Source organism: Panthera onca, chromosome B4 (assembly GCF_046562875.1).
Source record: "Panthera onca isolate mPanOnc1 chromosome B4, mPanOnc1 haplotype 2, whole genome shotgun sequence".
NCBI lineage: Eukaryota > Metazoa > Chordata > Mammalia > Carnivora > Felidae > Panthera > Panthera onca.
The window spans coordinates 11,918,620-11,937,463 of record NC_138345.1 but is presented as its reverse complement, the minus strand read 5'-3'; the positions used below and the strand labels follow the sequence as shown (position 1 = coordinate 11,937,463).

Below are 18,844 nucleotides of genomic sequence, written 5' to 3'. Positions count from 1 at the left end.
TTCATTCAACAAATTTGGAGTGCCTCATGAGTGCCAGTCACTATATCTAGTGTTCATATTATTAAAGCAGATTCAGGAAACTTATTTTTTTTTTAAGTTTATTTATTTTGAGAGAGAGAAAGAGGGAGAGAGAGAGAGAGTGAGTGCACGTGTGGGAGAGAGGGAGCAGAGAGGGGCAGAGAGAGAGAGGGAGAGAGAATCCCTCATGGAGCCTGACACAGGGCTTAAACCCATGAACTGTGAGATCATGACCTGAACCAAAATCAAGAGTTGGACTCTTAACCAACTGAGCCACCCAGGTGCCTCTGGAAACTTATTTTTAAAAGCTGTAATGTATAAAGTGGGGTCACTGGCACTAAGTCTTAATGTTTTTAAATGGAACAAATGTTTTAAGTGGAACAAAGTCAGTAATGGAAAATTTGGAAAAAGCAGATATTCTTGTACAAAGTACTTTACCTTAGGTGTAGAAGTTGCTAGAATACTGACCACTTATTCCTTGGCAATAAGAGCAGGGATAGAAAGGTTAATAAATGCAGAGTGCAGGTGAAGAATCACTTAGGGAAAAACCACTAATTGTAATGCCTTTAGGGTTTTGTTAAAAATGCATCAGTTGGATACCAAAAAAGGCCATAATCAGTGCTATCCGCTTTCAATTATGTTTCAGAGCAGTATTTGTTAACCCCTTTAATGTGATGCTTTCATAGTAAACATAAGAACACCCAAACTTCTACACTTTCTATTCATTTCTAAACAGTCCTCACAATGTCCTACCAAGCCAAAACGCCTGTGAGACTCTTCCCCCAGAATAAGAGACCATTTCTCCAGCAAACTTTTCAACAGGATTTTAATTCTTCTGTCAGCTGGCAAAAACATTGAGCCAGCAGATTGAAAACACACAGCGGTGTGTATATTTGGAGTCTTTGTAAACTTTCCCATGCATGCAATGCCATTGGCTTTGCACTTCCCCCCCAGCAGATACTGACAGATACTGATGAGCTGAGATATCATGCAACTGCTCAGAGGTGAAAACCGGTCTATGCAGTTTTGCATTTGCAGTCTATTGAGTGGGCCCAGCTGCGGGCCTCCCCTGCAGCAGGGGGGCGCTTCCCTTTTAAGAACTTTGCTCCACTTCAGCCTCCGTGGCTTCCAACACTTCCCCAGGAGATTTCACTTCCTATGGGAAAGAGCCACTGTTGACACTGTCTCAGGGAAACTCATGGCAGCTTTGTGATAATCACACATATACCCTCTTTCCACCCCTCCTTAACGTTGGCTTGTTTTTGTTTTTTTTTTTTTCCATTTCATTCCAGGGACATTGATGTGAAAGGAAGGTCAATGAAAACCACCTTGCTTTCAGTCTGAGGGTTAGTTGTACTCTAACATGAAAAAGGAAGATTTTCTTTCAGAGACTGGCCTGGCATGCTTAACCTTAACCTTGTCAGTTACAAGGACGTTTAAACATGTAAATGAAGGCGTTTCAGAGGATGTTGAACTAGAAGATTTTCAAGTTGCTTTCTCAGATAAAGGCTGTTCTTTCTCAGATAAGGTTATGTCTTCAAAGGCACTTTTTTTTTCTTTCCCCAACTTATCGATGGTACCAGTTTGACTTTTGGTGGATGTATACCCCAAGGGCACATAGTCTCTGCTTTATTCATTTCTATACTCTCAGGGACTGAAAAGTGCCTGATGCACAGTAGTTGAAAGGTAAATGTTGATAGTTATTTGTTGAAACAAATATAGAGTGATTACTATAGAGTATAGACTATAAAATGCTCAACCCATGCCTCATATTTCCATTTAGTATCTAAAAATTTACACAAGAGGATGTTGGGAACTTAATTTGATAGACTTAAAATTACAACAGGAATTCTTGATTACCTGAAAAATAAACTAGTCTCCCTGTTTCTGTTTTGCCAGCCACTGCCATTGGCAGTGACTTCGTCAAGCAGTAGAGTGAGGAAGCCAGCATAGCGCATTGTTATGGGGTGCTTGTCCACCCCAAACTCAGCTCGTTTTTCTTACTGAAATGCATATACTTAAAATGGCACAGATTAAGATGTCTATCAGGAGGTTAGGCCCCTGTTTCTGTCCTCTCCTGACAGGACAAAACTGTCATAGACTCATAGTCACTGGAAGGGTCATTTAGTCTAAATATTAGTCCCCAAATTGGATGTAGTTTCAACTACTGTAGGCGATGGCCACATGTTCTAAACCTTCCTCCTGAAAATGTACCATGCATTAATGTTTTTTTCTCAGCAGTCCCATAACATTCCTGTTACAGAGTAAGATTCCAACTGTTTTAACATACCAAGTTATCTTATAAGAAAGAGGCCCCATTTGGGAGCCAGGGGACCCTAGGCGGGGATTCTTAACCCCATACCCCATTCCCAGCACCCCCAACTGCCTGTAGTTATGTGACCCCGGGGAAGGCATTTCACCTCTTGGGACTCTAGTTTCTTTATCTGTGAAATAACATTGGCTTCCTGCCTCCCAAGGATACCAGAAGGAAGAATGAGTTAACATTTACATAGCTGCGTTGGGAGACTCCAAGAAAGGCAATGCATAAGTAGGAAATGTGATATAATAGAAAGAATGTCTTTTATTTTTAAGTTGGTCTTTGGTCAATCTTTCTGGGTCTAATCTCTATGTATAATAACAAAAGAACAGGCAAGTGTAAAAGAAAGCTCTGAACCTAATTCAGGTAGGATCACTCTGAATGATAGCTGCTGGGGTGTTTTGTTCATTTGTTAACTTTGGGGTGAGGTAACTTGCTATCGGGAGAAGCGTTTGACTCGGGACTGTATTCAGGCAAATCAGTAGGCACTCCTATTGGAGAAGAGCAGTTGGCATAGATGGACTGGTTGAAATTTGGAGTTTATCAAGATGGTAAGCTCCCAGAGGGTAGGGATTCTGTCTTGCATCTTTATGTCTCCCATATCTTTCCAGAGCCTGACACAGAGCTGCTAATTAGTTAGTGTTTGTCTAGTGAGTGCACTAGGATCTGAAGTGTAGCCTCACTCTTTGCCTGTATTGTGTCCTTCTTCCTGAATTGCAAATTGGGAGTAATGATACCCTCTTTGCAGGCTACTGTGAGGGCTAGATGACTGATATGTGTAAAGTGCCCAGCGCACTGTCTGACACACTTTTGGGGCACATAATCACAATAACTGTTGTCTCTCTCACCACTAATGTTGGGGACATAGGGTAGTGCTGTGGCCAAAGCACAGAGGGGTCTACATCCTGACCTTGATACCTATCAGTTCCCAGAGAGTAATGGTTTAACTTTTTGAAACTTGGTTCCTCATCTGTGTAAGAGGGTGCTAAAATTTGGTCCGCTTAGCAGCTCAATATCTACACTATAGTCCAGTATAACAAAGGGTCTGGTGTCCTTTTAAAGATCTTTTGTTGTAACATACATCAAGAAAATACATGGAACATATTTATGAAACAGAGTTAATGACTGTATGGCTACCACCAAGGTCAAGACATGGAACATTGCCAGCACCCCAAGAACCCATCATGTGCACACAGATCATTTCTACTCTTCTCTCATTTAACATTATATCATGTGCACATCCTTTGGAATTTATAAAATTTATGTTTAATTGTGATAACCTACTGGAGTACATAAATGTGAGACAATTTGTGAGGCAGTCTCTGTTGACAATTTGGGTGGTTCCCATATACTATATTAAGTTCTTATAAACACAGATCTGTTTTGTTCCCCTTTTTGAAATATTTTATTTTTGAAAATTATTTTATTTTTTATTTTAGAGAGGGAGAGAGAGGGCATTTGAGTGGAGAATATGGGCAGAGGGATAGAGAAAGAATCTTAAGCAGACTCCACACTCAGTGCAGAGCCTGATGCAGTGCTTGATTCCATGACTCTGAGATCATGACCTGAGCCAAAATCAAGAGTTGGATGCTTACCCAACTGAGCCACCCAGGCGCCCCTGTTTTAACAGTCCTCCTGATATGCAAGTTGCTCCTTGCACAGTTACTACCATTTCAAGAATTGTAGCTGTACAATATACTTTAATATTTGGAAGGGCAAAATTATTCCTGTTAATCCTCTTTTAAACACATCTTAACTATTCCACTTATTAATTTTCCTTTTTTTTTTTAGTTTGAGGCATCCTCAAATGGACAGAAAAGTTGCAGATTAAGTACCAACAAATTTTTTTCTGAACCATTTGAGAATAAATTGGTCCATGATGCCCCATTATCTGCAAATTAATTAGTGTGCATTTCCTACAATCAAGGGCATAGAAATAGAAAATTAGCACTGATATGTTACCATCACTGAAATGTCAGGCCCTATTCAAGATTTGCCACTTGTCCCAATATTGTCCTTTATAGCAAAAGGACCCAGTTCAGAATCATACTTTGCTTTTACTCTTTTGCATGTCTTTTCCATCCCCTTCAATCTGGAACAGCTGCTGGGTCTTGATTTGATTTTTGTAAACTTGACACTTTCAAAGACCATAGGCCAATTATTCTGTAGAATATTCCTCAGTTTGGTTTGTCTGATATTTCTTCACTATTATATTTATGTTACACACCTTTAGCAGGAACATGATAGAAGTGATGTTGTTCTCACTGCGTTTTATCAAGTGTCACGTGATTTCAATATGTCCCATTACTCAGGTGGTTTCTGCCAGACTGCTCCAACTATAAAGTTATCCTTTTTGTCCTTTGTAATAAATAAATATGTTGTTGGGAGCTATTTGTAACTAGGTAAATATTCCTGAAATGTTGTTCATTCATGGATTTACTATTGTAAATGGTAAACTACAGTAAAACCTTGTGTTGTGAGCAACTTGTTCTGCAAGTGTTCCACAAGATGAACAACATTTCTTTTTTCTTTTTAATTTTTAATGTTTATTTATTTTTGAGAGAAAGAGACACAGCACAGATGGGGGAGGGGCAGAGAGAGAGGGAGAAACAGAATCTGAAGCAGGCTCCAGGCTCTGAGCTGTCAGCACAGAGCCCGATGCGGGGCTCGAACCCACAAACCATGAGATCATGACCTGAGCCGAAGTCAGCTGCCTAATTGACTGAGTCATCCAGGTGCCCCCATGAGCAAACATTTCTAACAATTTTAACTTGATAAATGAGCGATGTCTTGCAATATGAGTAGTATTTGACGCCGAATGTCACATGATCACAAGTGAGACATTGGTTCTTGAAATTCAGTTTGATATACAAGTGCTTTGGATTACACGCATATTTCTGGAACAAATTATGCTTACAGACCAAGGTTTTACTGTATTTATAATTACAATTATCATGCATAGTAAACTGTAGGTTATAATCCATTATTATCATTATTAATTTTAATTGATCACTGGAAGCTCCTTCAGGCTAGGCTGTGTGTGTGTGTGTGTGTGTGTGTGTGTGTGTGTGAGGATGTCCCCATAGTCTTAGTGCAGTCTTAGGCTTTAACAACTTCAGAAGTACAAGTGCTATAAATTAACAAAAAAATGTCATTGGGAAGTTTCGTTATTTATACTTGTTTACACTTAGCTTTTTGAATTTTGAGTAATAAATTTTTATTTTAAGGTTTGTATGAACAGTTTTATGGATGAGAATTTCTGAGACCATTGGCTTGGTTCCCATTAGGGGAAGTTTCCTGGCTTGGTCCGATCTGTCACTGGATGTATCTCCATTAGATTTTTTTCTTGTGAGATCACATCAAACTGGCATGTATGCATAAAATCAACTTTCTTCCAACAAACTAGATAACCTAGGTGAAATGGACAAATTCCTAAAAGGCACAAATTGCTAAAACTGACTCAAAAAGAAACAGAAAATCTGAATGGATTTATAACAGGTAAAGAGATCGAATCAGTAATCAAAACACTTTTGACAAAGAAAAGCTCAGGAACACATGGTTTCACTGGTATATTCTATGCAACATTTAAAGTGCTAATACCAATGCATCATAAAATCTTCCAGAAAAAAAAAAAAAGATGAGAGGAAACTCTCATTCACTCAATGAGACCAGTCTTACCTTGATACCAAAACAAAACAAACATCATCACAAGAAATGAAAAATATAGACCACTATCATCACAAGAAATTTAAAATATAGACCACTATCTCTTATGAATATAGATGCAAAAATCCTCAAAAAAAAAAAAAACCCTAGCAAACTGACTCTAGCAACATATAAAATGGATTGCACACCATAACCAAGTGGAATCTGTCCCAGGAATGCAAGGTTGGTTCAACACATGAAAATTAATACACCATCTTACTAAAATTAGAAGATAAAAATCACATGATCGTAAATAGACAAAAAAACATTTGGCAAACCCAATACTCTAATGAAAAACATTCAACAAATTAGAAATTTGAAAAAGGAGGGAACATCCTCAATGTGATAAAGGTCACCTGTGAAAAGCTCACAGCTAACAAAATATGAAATGAAATTAGTTAAAAAAAAGATTGAGGGGAGAGGAAATTGGCAGTGACTGTTTATGGGTATGGTGTATCCTTTTGGGGTGAGGAAAATATTCTGGAATTACATAGCAGTGATGGTTATGCAACCTTGGAATATACTAAAAACCACCAAAGTGTACACTTTAAAGGGGTGAATTTTATGGAATGTCAGTTAGGTCTCAATAAAAAAAGCAAAACAAATGAGAGTCTCAAAGGAAAACCCTCATTTTTTGTATGACCTGAAAGCTAGAATTTTAAAGGAAATCTTTTATGTCACTGGGGAGTAACTGATGAAAGTTTTACAAAGTTTAAAAATTGACTAGAATCATGTATGGCACAATATAGTAATTAAATAAGTTTAAAACAGTTTTCTTTGTTTTTTTATATCTTATTTTAGAGAAAGAGAGTGTGTGTGTGTGTGTGTGAGAGAGAGAGAGAGAGAGAGAGAGAGAGAGAGAATTTTAAAGCAGGCTCCAGGTTGAGTGTGGAGCCCGATGTGGGGCTTGATCCCATGATCCTGGGATCACGACCTAAGCCAAAATGAAGAGTTGAACGCTCAACCGACTGAGTCACCCAGGTGTCCGTAAAACATAGTTTTCTTTGTATACCATTGACATACACTAAACTGCATATGTTAAAATGTACATTTTGGTAGGTAAGTTTTGACACATGACTACACTGAAGAGAACATGACCACAGTAAAAATAACTAGCATATTCATTATCCCCAACGGTTTCTTTATATCTCTCTGTAATTCTACCTTCTCACAATCTCTCCCTGGGCTCTAGGCACCCCCTAATCTTATTTCTGATACTATATATCAGTTTGCATTTCTTGGAATTTTGTATAAAAGAAACCATATGATGTACTCCTTTTTTAAGAGTCTGGCATCTTTCACTTGGCATAATTATTTTGAGATACTTCCATGTTTTGTGTGTGTTAATAGTTCATTCCTTTTCTGCTGAGTAATATTTCGTTGTCTGTCAGTTAGTTTACCCATTTACCTGTGGAAGGATGTTTGGGTTGTTTCTAGTTTTTAGCTATTTCAAATAAAGCTGCTATGGACATTGATATACAAGTCCTTGTATGGAATATGCTTTAATTGTCTTGGGTAAATACCTGGAGTAGAATGGCCTGATCATATTTTTAGCTTTTTAAGAAACTGTCGGGGTGCCTGGGTGGCTCAGTCGATTGAGTGTCCAACTTCAGCTCAGGTCATGATCTCGTGGCTCGTGGCTTCAAGCCCTGTGTCTGGCTCTGTGCTGACAGCTCAGAACCTGGAGCCTGCTTCAGATTCTGCCTCTCTCTCTCTCTCTCTCTCTCTCTCTTGCTCAAAAATAAATAAGCATTAAAAAAATTAAAAAAGAAGAAACTGTCAAATTGTTTTCCAAAGTGGTTGTATTGTTTATATTCCCACCAGCAATGCATGAGAGTTCCAATTCCTTCACATTCTCAGCAGTACTTGGTATGGTCAGTCTCTTTAATTTTTGCTCTTCTGGTAGATTTGTAGGGATATCTTGCAATGGTTTTAATTTGCATTTCTCTAATGACTAACAATGTTAAGTATTTTTCCGTTCAATTGGTTGCCAACCTAACTGCAAGTAAAGTGTCTGTTCAAGTATTTTACCCATTTTTTATATTGGGTCATTTGTCTTTTTTTTAAATTGGGTTTTGGATATTCTTTTGTGTCCAGATATGCATCCTTTATAACATATATGCTTTGCAGGTATTTTCTTTCAGTCTATAGCTTGATGTTTCATTCTCTTCACAGTATCTTTTGAAAAGCAGAAGTTTTAAATTTTGATAAAGCCCAATTTTTGTCTAACCCAAGTTAGGAGAGGTTTTCTCTTAAAAGCTTTAGAGATAATTTTTGCATGTGATGCAAGGTATGGATTGTAGGTTTTTATTTTGTTTTTATTTGTTTTTTTGGCTTAGAGATACCCAATTGTTCTAGCACCATTTGTTCAAAACACGGCTTTTCTTCAATGGATTGCTTCTGAATCTTTGAAGAAAATAGTTGTAGAAAATCATATATATATATATGAGCTTATTTCTGCACTCTTTATTCTGTTTCATTGATCTATGTGTCTGTATTCACACCAAAGCATGCTTTATTGATTACTCTAAGTTTGTAGTAAGTCTTAAAATGAGTTAATGTTAGCCTTCAAACTTTGCTCTTTATTTTTCAAGCTATTTTGGCTATTCCAAGTTCTTTGCATTCTGTATGAACTTCGGAATCTGCTTGTCAGTTTCTACTGAATAGTCCACTGGGATTTTGATTGGGATTACATTGAATTTGCAGATCAGTTTGCTTAAAATTGACACCTTAACAATATTGAGTTTCCTGACCTATTGGTAAAGCATATATCATGATTTTTCAAAGTTCTTCAATTTCTCTCAGTAAATATTTTATAGTTTTCAGTGTACATTCTTTCACATATTTTTTAATGAGATGTATTCTTAGGTATTTCATGTATTTTGATGCAACTATAAATAGGTATTTTTTAAATTTCAATTTCCAATTGTTCATTGTTAGTACATAGAATACAACTGATTTTTGTATATTGATCATGTATTCTGCACCTTGTTAAACTTGCCTATTAGTCCTAGTAGCTTTGCTATAGATTCACTTGTATTTTCTAGATAGATGATCATGTAAGCTATAAATAAGTAGAATTTACATATTCCCTTTTCAATGCGTTTTATTTCTTTTTATTGCCTAACCCTGGCTAGAACCTTCAGTAATTTGTTAAATAGAAGTGGTGAGAGTGGTCTTAGGTGAAAATAGTTGGTCTTTCACATTCATGTTAGCGGATTTTTCACAGATGCTCTGTATCAGGTTGAGGAAATTCCTTTCTATTGCTAGTTTGCTGAGAGTTTTTAGTTAAGAATTCTCTCTTGTTCTCTCTTTTTTTCTTTTTGTAATCATGTAACATGTATATTTCTGAGTTCATAAAAGCTTGAAATAGCACTAAGACTTTTGGGACAAAGATGTATATTCATATACAGATAGTCACATACAGTTACATTTATTTCTGTATTATTTAAAAATAATTTATATTATATTGAGGACAATGAACCACAGGGTTTATTCCATTTTTCTTCCTTTCCATATTTTTAACTCCTTTCTCTGACAGTAGAAAACTGGCTTCCATTATCCTTAATATATTTGTTTATTTGGTCAACTTCCTGTGTGCATCCATTCTCCCATCACTGCCACCATTGCATATCTCCTGCAGATGCACTTGGCCTCTGACACTCACTGCTGGTAACTTCCTGATATGGACACTCTCTTTACCTTGTTAAGCCTGTGACTCCTTGCCCTGAGCTGCCCTTCTGCATGGACACCACCTTACTCTAACCATCCTCTGACACTCTGCACTCGTTATCGCCTTCCACATGGAAGCCCTTTCCCCTGGCTTATGCACTGACATCCTGTACTGTACAACTATGTGAATGTCCTCCTTACCCCTGTTGGCTTCTGAAGCTCACGTTGGGCTGTACCCATATGAGGCCCCCTCTTTGCCCTACTTAGACATGAATCTCTGAAAAAATTGCTCTCCCCCATGGTTATCTTCCTCACCTTCTTGGGCTCCAAAGCCCATGACGTGCTGTTCGTGTGCAGAGACACCCCCCAGCCCTGCTGGAGCTCTGATATCCTACACTGGGCCACTCTTTTGCATGGATCCCTCTTTACCCTTCATGGTTCATTCCTATGGTGGGCAGTTGTATTCTGAAATCTACTTCCTTTATTTGGTCTCCTATATCCCTCCTTCCATCCCAGCTTGGAGATGTAATATGCTTGGTCCAAACCAAAGGGTTTAGGACTGAGTTTTTCAGGAAATAATATGAAGAAGAGGAAGAACTCACTCATTTACTTTTTGTGATTAACTTAGAATAATTTTTTAAAATCGAACTCAAAAAAGTTCCATTGTGTTTTTGAATGAGATTTTGTTAAACTTATTTTAGAAGGAAAGGCATATTGACAGTACTGGCTCTCTCCATCTTTAGAAGATTCATCACTAATGGAACCGTCACGTTTCATCACTGCAGAAGAGTCTCCATAAGGCAATTGTAGCCGCAGTTAAGGTCAGCCAGCACTATAATTAAGGTCAAAGCTCAGCATGCTTCAGGGTACTGAAGTGAGTAGAGTATAACACTAGTTCTGGCCAAATTTATTGATATTGATGCATTTACTAGAGAGTGTAGATTTAAGTACTGCCAGAGATGGCTCAATAGGTTACTTGATTGGTTGACTAAAATTTGGATTCAATGATGGCACGTATTTAATGCGATTGGGATGTCATAGCTTCCAAGGCATAATGTGGAGGAGGGAATCCAGAGGCTTAGGGGGTTAGGGATATCGAACTAAATGTTTTATGCATGACCTGCACAGCCAGCTCACAACTACATTCCACAAGATGGCCCAAAGATACTCCCTTCCCAAAGGCAATGAGATATATGTTAGTGAGGGGAGCACCTGCATCCTTAAAAATCTCTGTGGTTGCTCACCTTTCTAGGCAAGGTATGACTATAGATGCTGTTGTTTAGTTGGGTTCCCAGATTTTAAAGGGGATGATGTGATTTTGAAGTAGCAGGGGACAAGTGGTAGCATTTAACTGCCTAAGACAAGGTGAGGATATCCAAGGTAAAGGGCAGGAAGGACATAATAGTAATCAGAATGTTTTGAATGGCAGAGATCTTTGGCAGTGGCTAGTTGATCATGGTGTCCCTTAGAACTAAATATATAGAGTCTGCTAGAGTATTGCTTGGTCTGTAGAACAGGAAAAACTGTAGGCCTCATAGCAGAAAACCAGACTTAAGTTGTGACAGAGGAGAGCTGAAGCTTCTTACTCAGTTTCCAGACATAAGTAAATTCACAGAGACAGAGCCCCTGGATTGCAAGGTAGACCAGGTACCCTTAAGGAAGGACTCGACACCATTGCCGCAAGTATACATTGTAAATATTCTTCTAAGATTTCTTTAAAAGGACCAAAGGCAATTTACTAGAATGTGCACTGGAAAAAGGAAATACCAAGTCCTTTTGGGGATTACTAGACCCTGGCTCTGAAACGGCTTTGAAATCCCAGAGGGTCCCAAAATCAAAGTGAAATTTTACCATGTTCAGATTGTAGATGAAGTTTAGCTCAAATCAGACCCATATTGGGCCAGTTTGGTCCAGAGACTCAGCAAGTGGTTATTTCCCCAGTTTCTGAAGGTATAAATGGAAGAGACACGGTTGACAACTGGCAGAATCCCCACATTTGCTCTCTGACCCGTGGGTGATGGCCACCATGGTAGGAAGGGGTAAGTGGAAGCCCCCTAGGACTTCCATTCATACCGAGACAGTAAATTAGAAGTAAGACAGTATCCCTGGGGGGATTGCAAAAACTAATGCTGCCACTGAAGGCTTGAAAGAAGTGTAGATAGTGGTATGTAGTGTAAGCCCGGATAGTTGGTTATTTTTTTCTTTTTTCCTTTTTTGTGATGCAAATTTCTGATTTAAGCTTTGATTGCTGAGGCAAGCACTTCAAAGAAGCATGAACTTCAAAGACAGCTATCTTGAATGAACACAGTGCCAGCCACAGGACTGGATGAAGAGTCAAGCTGCCCCGAGTCTCCTTTCTTTTAGAGATCTTAGTTGATTTTGGTAACTGAGCATTTGGGCTGTTGGTTTTTCTCTTCCCAGGCCTTAATTTTCTGCTTTTATGTTTTAAACTCATCAATAAAGAATGAGTCTGCTAAACCCTAGTCATCCCACCCTCAATCCCAATAAAAGCAGAACTCTAGCCTCCTGCTCTCTCTTCCTACCCATCACTTTGCTCTGTGGCCTCAGGTGTGCCATGTAATTTGCACACTTGTAAGAAATATACTTGTTTTTCAAAGTTTCCTGATGGCTATTGCTGATGGTGTCTTGCAATCATAATAAGAACCACAAGGGCTGGTCCAGCCACAGCATTGGTTATCAATAGGCTGAGACCGATGCAAAACATGATACTACGCATCTCCATTGAACTCATCAGTTTCACCTTTGCAAAAGTCACATGGATCTTGAAGAATGAGTGAAGTCTACTATAAACTAATGAGGTGATAACTAAAGTTTCAGATGCTGTTTGAGATGTAGTATCTTTCCTGGGGCACATTGACATGTTCTTGGCATTTGCTTCACAGCTCCTGACCTGGTATATGTCCTTTCCTCCATATCAATTTGTAAATACCACCAGAAATAGTTTGCTTTTACTTGTCAGGGCTGACAGTACACTTTCACAAACTTGCCTCAGGGTAAACCAATTCTGCTGTTACATTTATTCTGCAAGATCTTGATTGTCTTGACATTCCACAAAACATCATACTCTACCTTGCTGATGGACATGATGATAATTGGATTTGATGTTCATAAAGTGGCAAATACTTCAGGGAGCTTCTAATGTGAACTGGAAGGTGGGCGATCCCACAAAAATTCAGGGGCCTGTGACCTCATTGAAGTTTCTGGAGCTTTAATTTTTTTTTTAATGTTTATTTTTGAGAGAGACAGAGACAGAGCGTGAGCGGGGTAGGGCAGAGAGAGAGGGAGACACAGAATCTGAAGCAGGTCCCAGGCTCTGAGCTGTCAGCATAGAGAGCCTGACATGGAGCTCCAACCCACAAACCCTGAGATCATGACCTGAGCTGAAATCGGAGGCTCAACTGACTGAGCCACCCAGGCGCCCTGAAGTTTCTGGTGGTTTAATGTCACTTTTCCAAAGTGAAAGTAAAGTTGCTGTTCTTTGGACCACCTACAATGAAAAAAGAGGAAAAATGCTTGGTGAGCCTTTTTGTATTTGGGGAGTACCTGACTGTGTTACTTGGGTCATCTACAGAATCAGCTGTAAGGCTACCAGTTTTAAGTAGAGACGAGCAAAGGGATGCCCTGCCATGAGTTCAGGCTGTAGCCTAAGCCACCCTATCACTTGGGCCTTTTTACCCATCAGGTTCAATGATAGTTAAAATGTCTGTGGCAAACGGGCATGCTGTAAGGAGCCTCTGGGTGAAGACCAACAGGCTAGTCACAGCACCAAGCTGTAGGATTTTGGAGCAAATCTATGCCTTGTGCTGGATATGAGTATTTTCCTTTCGAAAAATAGCTTCTATCTTGCTATCAGGCCCTGGTAGAGAATGCCTCACCATGGTGTATTGGGTGACCATGTGATCTGAGTTTCCCATCATGAACTAGGTATTGTCTGACCCACCAGCCATAAATTGTGTGTGTGTGTGCAGCAATCTATGGTCAAATGGGAATGGTTTGTGAAAGATTGAACAAGGAAGGTCCGAAATACAAGTAAGTTGAATAACAAGTGGCTTAGATTCCTTTTTTTTAAAATTTATTTATTTAAAAAAATTTTAATGTTTATTTATTTTTGAGAGAGAGAGAGAGAGCATGAGTAGGGGAAGGGCAGAGAGAGAAGGAAGCACAGAATTCAAAGCAGGCTCCAGGCTCTGAGCTATCAGTACAGAGTTCGACGTGGGGCTCGAACTCATGGACCACAAGATCATGACTTGAGCCGAAGTTGGACGCTTAACCAACTGACCCACCCAGGTGCCCCTTATTTATTCTGAAAGAGAGAGAGAGAGAGAGAGAGAGAGCACGTAGGGGAGGGGCAGAGAGAGAGAGAGGGAGAGAGAGAATCCCAAGCAGGCCCCATGCTGTCAGTGTCCCTTATTTATTTATATTGAAAGAGAGAGAGAGAGAAAGAGAGAGAGAACATAGGGGAGGGGCAGAGAGATAGGGAGAGAGAACATCCCAAGTAGGCCCCATGTTGTCATTGTGGAGCCTGATGTGGGGCTCGAACCCACTGACCATGAGATCATGACCTGAGCCAAAAATCGAGAGTCAGATGCTTAACTCACTGAGCCACCCAGGCGCCCCTTAGATTCCTTTGACTCTGAAGGTGCATCGCCCCTTCCTTTTCCTTCATCTGTGGCCTCTTGACCATGTTCCTGATGACCAGTTGACTCAGGAAGAAATAACTTAAGCCTGGTTTACAGATTGTTTTGTATTTCAAATGGGTATCACTCAGTGCTGCTCAGGCCCGAACATGAAGGACACTGGTGAAGGAAACTACTCCCAGTGGGTAGAGCTTCAAGCAGCACGTTTAGTTGTACGCTGTGTCTAGACTCAGAGATGGCAGGTAGTATGGAAAGACACTAACTTCTGGATGGTTGTGTTGAGTTGGTTGGATAGTATATTACTAGGCAGGGTTCAACCAGAGAAACAGAAGCCATAGGCTTTTTATATATGAATATGGCTTATATGTAATATATAATCTCAGCCTTATATATATAAGCCTTATATATAATATATAATCTAAGCCATATATATGTGTGTGGATATGGACATGGATAGGGGCACCTGGGTGGCTCAGTCAGTTAAGCGTCTGACTTCGGCTCAGGTCATGATCTCGCGGTCCGTGAGTTCGAGCCCCGTGTCGGGCTCTGTGCTGACAGCTCAGAGCCTGGAGTCTGCTTCAGATTCTGGGTCTCCCTCTCTCTGCCTCTCCCCTGCTCATACTCTGTCTCTTTCTCTCTCTTTCAAAAAAAAAAAAAAAAAAACATTAAAAAATATGTATAAGGATATCTATAGTTACGTATACTTAGAATATAGATGTGTGTATCTATCTATACGCATATACATAAAAGGAGATGAATTGGTTCACATGATTGTGGAGGCTGAACAGTCCCCACGATCTGCCATCTGCAAGCTGGACACCCAGGAAAGCCGGTGGTGTGAGTCAGTCTGAGTCCAGGGGCCTAAGAACCTGGGGACCTAATGGTGTAAGTGGAAATGCTTTGTTCACTTTTAAGCCCGATCTTTCATTGGTAGAATTGTTGCTTCCCCTCCAGGCTACCTTGAGCTCTGCTTGTGCAGAACTTAGTCCCCAAAGAGAAGCTGCTTGCCGGAGGACACGCCCATGGCCCCAGGTAATGAACCACCCATCAGTGAGGCACTCTGCCAGACGTGACAAAGAAGAGAAGCATGACTGATGTTCCCGGTGAGGAGTCCAGGAGAAAGACAATCTCTCAAAGGTGCTTGTTTCTGGAAAATCCATTCTGGGTAGAGTTGGAAGAGATTTGATTCTGTCCGGTTTATACAAGAAGAGAGAAATCAGCCATACATACTGACTTTTTTTTTTTTTTTTTGCTTGTCTAAATGGAAAGAAAAGTCAGAGTTTTAAGGCCTGTTGAAGTGGACAGATCTTTTCCAGGCCTTGGAGACGCCTGAAGATGCATTTGAAAAACTTTCTAACCATCTTGTCTGTATAAATTGCAGCATACGACGAACACAGAGCAGGGTCACCGGTTAATTCAAATTTCATGTTAGTCCAATTACGTACTGATTTAGCCATCACTGGTGATTATGCTAAGGTTATTACTCTGCATATATTTACTTCTAGATGAACGGCCCATTGTACCTTTAAAACACTGCCTATTTTGTCCATATTCTCATAATGTAGTTAAACGCATATATTCTGGAGTCTGATGCTGGGGTTTGAATCCTGGCTCAGTCACTGTCTAGCTCTGTGATCTTGGGTAAGTCAGTTAACCTCTCTGTGCCAAAGTTTCTTTATCTGCAAAAAGAAGTTGATAGTAGTATCTACTTAGGAGTGTTGTTTGGAGAATTAATTCAGATAACACAGTCAAACTCTTTACAACTGTGCTTGGTCCACAGTAAGCAATAAATACATGTTAGCAATTATTAATATTGTAATTTGGCAACACTTGCTCTAAGTTGGCTTGCCAGGAATATAAGCCATTGTATATCCCCTCTCTCTCTTTCTCTAGCAAACCTACAGAATACCTACTAACTAGCTGTTATGGACTAAATTGTCTCTCCTTCCTTCTCCTCCCAAATTCACATGTTGAAACACTAACCCACAAGGAGACTGTATTTGGAGGTAAAGACTTTAGAGAAGTAATTAAGATCAATGAGGTCACAAGAGTGGGGCTATTCGGATAGGATGGACGTCGTTATATGAGGAGGAAGAGACATCAGATCTCTCTCTCTCTCTCTCTCTCTCTCTCTCTCTCCCTACATGCACAAAAGGAAAGGTGGAAAGGCTGTGTGAAGACACAGAGGGGAGGCAGCCATCTACAAGCCTGGAAGAGAGACTACACCAGAAACTGACCCTGATGACGTCTTGACCTTGGGCTTTTGGCTTCTAGAACAGTAACAAAAGAACTGTCTGTGCTTTGAGCCATCTGTCGGTGGATTTTGCTATGGTAGCCCTAGCAGACGGAGACCACGACATTATGAAATTTCCTAATTTACATACTCAGCGAGAGACAAGCGAGCAGTGCTGATATACGGTGTCTGATGTTATCCTTGAACACCATTTACCCATCGTGTGAAAATCTGGTATCTACCAGGGGGTTTGGGGGTGGGGGTCATATACCATGAGGGCTACTGTTATCTTGAGCCCCACTCTTTTATTTTTTTAAAGATTTTTTTTATGTTTATTTATTTTTGAGAGAGAGAGAAAGCATGCACAAGTGGGGGAGGGGCCGAGAGAAAGAGAATCTGAAGCAGGTTCCAGGCTCTGAGCTGTCAGCCCAGAGCCCAGTGCAGGGCTGGAACCCACAAGCAGTGAGATCATGATCTGAGCCGAAGCTGGACGCCTAACCGACTGTCTGATAGGCGCAGACACATCTGTCTGTTTTTAGGCGCATCACAGAGGGTTTTGTAAGAATAAGAATTTGGTTGATTGAGTTGCTGAGCAGATTCTGGGCTAGTGTGACAGAATGTTAGCTGCGGTTTCCCATTCTCTTAACAGCGCAGGGCTGCCTGGAGTCCTGGTGATCCCACTTCCGGGGATGCCCAAAGCCCTCCCTTGGATGTCCCTCTCCTGCCTGAGACAGCCTCTCTCCTGGCCTCTTCCTCCTGAGTCCCTGTCCTGCAGGGGAGGGACCTGCACGGAAGAGCTGCCTTCAAAGACTGCCCTTGCTGGGTGGCAAGCAATCGTGAATTAAATTCCCCCAGCTGAAGATTTAGGGGCCACAGGGAGAAGACTTGGGAACCAGGGGGAGGTGAGGCCCAGACTTGAAACCTTGTCTCCTGCAGCTTTATCCTCTCTTCTCCTTACCTTTCCTTCCAGAATTCCCTGAGTTTTCCCTTCAACGCATAGAAGAATTTAGCTGTGTGCCAAGGCTCAGACTTGCAGAAATAAGATGCTTAAGGAACAGAGGCTTCTGTTTTAAGGCAGTTCTGCTTATACATTTATTATACATATATCATACATATAATACCTATGATACAAGTACCATGGGATGCACATTACATGCATGATTATATGTATGATGTAACACACATATAAAAATATAAATGTATTTATAAGTGATCATCCTCTTTTTTCTTCGTAGGGCATTGGGAACACTTAATGGTAGTTCAGAGATAAAAGGAGCTGGTGAGTTGAGAGAGAAAGAGACTGTTGAGCCTGGATCTCCCTCAGACTCATGCACTGACGCACGGACGTGTGAGAAGCGGGGTGGAATTTACTGCATTTATTTCTCAGGTGTAGGGTGTTCAGAAGCTGTAAATAGGAATTATGTAAATCGTGCAGCTTTAGGAAAATCAGGACAGCATGGCTTTTCGAATCTTTTATGAAGGCTTTCCTGAGATTACCATTAAGTCATAAGCAACATGAGAGAGAGGGAGCGAGACAGATCGGCAAAAGTTTACTGGCCCGCGCTGGGTTTCCCAATTCACCGCTGCGAAGCAAAAGTCAGATTTGATCTCGACGCGTGTTGACTCTAAAAGAACGACCCAGAAAATGTCAACACGTCTACACGGTACTCACGCAAAGGAACAGCGATTGTTGGTTTGGAACTGGCTTTCCGCCTGGAGAGCTCCGACACAGCGCATCAGTGGGGCGCGGGAGGAGGGCCGGGCCGCGGCTCCCGGCAGTCAGCGACCGTCTCCCGCGGGCCCGCACTCCCCCAACGGCGCGCGGGGCCTCGGGGGGACCGGCCCTGCGCGCCGCAGCTCCCGAGCGCCCCTGGCCGGCCGCCCACCTCCGCCCCCCGCCGCCTCTCCGCCCTCTCCCGCCGCAGCCCACGCCCCGTCGCGGGGGGCAGGGCAAGAGGCGGGCGGCCGGCCCGCCCCGAGACCCTTTAAAGCGACGCGGACGCGGGCCGGGCGCCGCGAGCCCGGCGGCGGACAGTAGCGGCGCGCCGAGCCCAGCGCGCAGGGCTGCCCTTCGCGGGCCGGCGGGGCGGGCGCTCCCGGCTCCCCGACGCCTCCCGCGCCCGGCGGCCGCGCGCCCTCGCTCTGCCCTGCTGGTCCCGGGCGTCCCCGCCATGCGCCCTGGCTAGTGCGCCCGGGGCGCAGCGCCGACCCGGGCCGCGCCCGCCGTCCGCTCCCGCCGCC

The 18,844-nt window shown here is 41.5% G+C and overlaps 1 protein-coding gene across 2 annotated transcripts in view; it reads left to right on the top strand.

The window, feature by feature from the left end:
- LOC132695085 (uncharacterized) overlaps positions 1–16,782 on the top strand; it is a 73,988-nt gene extending 57,206 nt beyond the window's left edge. The window contains exon 6 of one of the 2 annotated variants that reach the window (XR_014137893.1): positions 16,531–16,782. The gene's annotated coding sequence lies outside the window, so the exon portion shown is untranslated. Of the gene's footprint in view, positions 1–16,525 lie in introns of both variants that reach the window. The other variant, XM_081796046.1, reaches the window with a different exon arrangement.
- The last annotated feature ends 2,062 nt before the right edge of the window (positions 16,783–18,844 follow it).